Consider the following 3,960-nt stretch of genomic DNA (forward strand, 5'->3'; position numbering starts at 1 on the left):
ATTCTGCAGTGTGGTTTTTACTGGCCCACTATGTTTAGGGACACTCATGAGTTTTGCAAAGCTTGTGAGCGTTGTCAGAAATTGGGAGCATTGTCCCGTCGAAATATGATGCCTTTGAACCCCATCCTTATCATTGAAGCATTTGATTGCTGGGGCATCGATTTCATGGGACCATTCCCCCAATCGTTTGGAAATCTGTACATTTTGCTCGTTGTGGATTATGTCACTAAATGGGTCGAAGCGATTCCGTGTCGAACTAATGACCATCGCACGGTCATTAAATTCCTAAAAGAAAACATCCTTTCTCAATTCGGAACGCCTCGAGCCATCATTAGTGATGGGGGCTCACACTTTTGTAATAAACCATTTGAGAGCTTAATGAAGAAATACGGTATCTCTCATAGGGTGAGCACCCCATATCACCCACAGACAAGTGGGCAAGATGAGATTTCTAATAGGGAAATTAAACACATTTTGAGAAAACGGTTAACCCTGATCATAAGGATTGGTCAATCCGATTGACCGATGCCTTATGGGCATACCGTACTGCCTTTAAAACCCCTATTGGAATGTCTCCCTTTAGACTTGTCTATGAGAAAGCTTGTCACTTGCCTGTGGAGCTGGAACATAAAGCGTACTGGGCGATCAAAAATCTTAATTTCAATCTGGACAACGCTGGCTCGCTACGCAAACTTCAATTGAATGAACTTGAGGAAATTCGGAATGATGCATATGATAATTCGAGAATTTACAAGGACAAGAAGAAAGCATTTCATGACCAACACATTTTGCAAAAATCATTCACGCCTGATCAGAAGGTCCTTTTGTACAATTCTCAATTACATCTCTTTCCGGGTAAGCTTCGATCTCGTTGGACTGGCCCTTACATTATTGTTACTGTTTTTCCTCATGGGGCCGTTGAGATAAGAGATCCCGACAATGGCAAGGAGTTTAAAGTCAATGGCCATCGATTGAAACCATTTGTCGAGAAATTTGATTTAGAGGACATGCCCATGCCCCTGACTACTCCTGTTTACCAGGATCGATCTCCTAGTCTGATGGAGGTATAGGTAGGTTTATCGCTTTCATAGGACTAGGGGAGTTGCTTTATTTGTCTGGCTGAAGACGGTAAACTTAGCGCTCCTGGGAGGCAACCCAGCTCTTCATTTCATTTCTATCATTAGTCAGTTCAATGTTTGTGGGTAACATTGCTGCAAACCCTCACGAGACTACAACTCGTCCACTAGGGGCAACCTAGGGGTTTAAAGGCTTGTTGCATACGCTAAATGCAATCGAGAGCACCTACGAAAGTGGTATAGGTAGGATTTTATTTTTGTTATTTTTGTATTGCCTTCTCTCTCGTGCTGACCGACGCCCATGCTGCGATATCTTTGGAAAGCCTCTTGATTCTTTCATCCAGGTACTATCTTTCCATCACTCCTCTTATATTTTCGTTGTCCCATGTGCATTGCATGCTTATTTCTTTTACATTGAGGACAATGTAGATTTTAGGTTGGGGGTGGGAGATTAGGTTTCCTAATCTGTGTTTTCTTGGTCTTGAGCGAAAATTTTAAATTTTTAAATTTTTTTTTTTGGAATTTCGTATGAATTCAAAGTGATTTTGATGGCCATCTGGGACACTTGGAATTACAAAATACATGATGTTGGTAATTTATGACTCTTGGATTCAGAGTTTGAACTATCAATCCATGATTAGAAGTTTTAAACATTGATTGAATCATAATTTTACATGTCACATCTCGCTTACACATTAAGGTTTCGTTCGATATTGAAGGATTAATTTGGTGATCACTAAGCTTGAAAGGAACCAACCTGAGAATTGAAAGGATTGAGTGAATGGTTTTCACCATAGGTTTGCTCCCTACAGGTGAAGGTTTGATTCCCCAAGGTTGACATTTAGAAACTTTTTTGGCGACTGGTCTTTATCATAGGTTTGCTCCCTATAGGTGTAGATTCGATTCTCCTCCTTGGATTTTCTTTAAAAAAAAAAAAAGAAAAAAAAAAGTTGACATAGTGTGAAAATCATCAAAAGCTGGAAGAATGAATCAAGTTTTGGTTTAGGTGTTGGTTATCATAAATTCTATTGTGGTTACCAATGATATCCTGAAATAAAGAAGTGAATTTTAATAGTGTTAAGCTAAGATTACACTATACACTCATGGAACTCAATATTTAGAATCGTTCTAATTAATGGATTAATATTTGAGCTTGATTTCAGGATAAAGTAATGCCAACATTCATGAATCTGCGAATTCTCATATCTGGATTATTCTGCAAAAATCACTCGAGTTTACGGAAATTGTTCTGTAATTCTCAACTTACTTTTCGCATATTTTGCTCGGGATTAGCAAAATGCTGGTTGGGGGTTGTATTGAGGGTCAAATATTGCATATCGGACCCAGTTATTACCTGGATTTATGAACATGGTACCGTTGAATAGCCCATTTTAATCATGTTTGTGTTACAAGGTGGAATTGCGAGCTGAGACTGGATCAGGATGCTAAAAGCACGGATTTAATGTTTAGAATGCACCAAGGCAAGGGACGAACTCCAGGGGACCAAGATCGATGGAATTACACGCCAGGGATCCGCGAAAATTGAGAAACTGAAGCTCAAGCGGCTTGAAAGTCAGCCAGAATGCAAGATCACTGGGTTTTCATCATCTGTTTGGCTCGAAACTTTATACATGGCTCGAGGACCAAAAACTAACCGTACACGTCAAATTTCAGCCATTGGATCCTCGTGAAAGTAGCTGAACTAACAGATCAATCCATAAAACCTTGATTTGGGGCCCACCCGCTGTCCAGATACGCTTTAACTTCGGCCCCCACGGCTCAAATGAAATGGGAAACAAGATGGATGGTGTGGATTTCTCATAATCATCATACAGTATACATAGTATACTTTTTGCACTAAGACGTGCATGGCAACACAGGGACGTCTCCTCTTCAAAAACAGAACTCTGTTTCTGGTATGAAACAGAGACTGCGAATGATCTCAGTGGGCCATCATCATGGACAAAAAGATCAATCCGAGCCGTCAATCATGCATAGGGGCGCGATATGGTCAGAACCATGTTGATATTATATACCCATGCACCCATACATGCTGGTTTCAACAGTCACAAACGGACAGCCCTGCACTGATTGCAGCGTGATTACTACCTTTGGCCGCATCCATAACATTCCAAAGCCGGACACATCCAGCTGAAATTTCGAGGAGAATCTGGTGAACGGAATGGATTCATCTGGAAATTCCGATAATGGGCCCCACCAAGCTTCAGCGCAGCAAGGCGTGCATATTCACGAGCGTCCGGACGCTGCCCGGTTTCTCCGGTCGTAACGTGATCAAGATCACATTCTGATGCATGATCCGGACCGTCCAAACTTTCGCAATATGAAAATCTGGACGATCCTTTGTCTCAGATTCAGAAAACGCAATACGGTTATGCGTTTTTCCTGCGCAGAACAGAGGTACGCAGTCGGATGTTTTCTTTGGCAAACTGTCCTACATAAATAAGGTCGGTGAACGACCTAGCCACGGACGGCTGCTGCTGTTATAAAAGGAAAAGAGAAGGAGGAGCCGTGGTTGGAAAAGGGAGGTGAGCTCGGCTTGGTTGGAACGAGAAGACAGGAGGTAGAGGCTAGGCTTGAACGTGGAGACAGGGAGGAGAACGGAAAGTTTTCTTCTTTTCTATTTCCTTGGCTATTGTTTTTCCTTGCTTTCTTTTCCTTATGACTCTTAACGTCATTAGCCTAATCATGGTTGGCTAAACCTCTTAGCTAGGGCTAAGAGGTGAAGCCTGTAGCGAGATGGGAGATACTATTTCATGCTTTTAAATTTCTGAACTGAATTTGATTTTAGTTGATTATGGAAGGAATGTTTTTAGTCTTTAATGGTCTGTTGTGACTGAAATTACAATGGATCTGCAATGGCCTT

The sequence above is a fragment of the Magnolia sinica genome, chromosome 15 (genome assembly GCF_029962835.1).
Source record: "Magnolia sinica isolate HGM2019 chromosome 15, MsV1, whole genome shotgun sequence".
Lineage (NCBI taxonomy): Eukaryota > Viridiplantae > Streptophyta > Magnoliopsida > Magnoliales > Magnoliaceae > Magnolia > Magnolia sinica.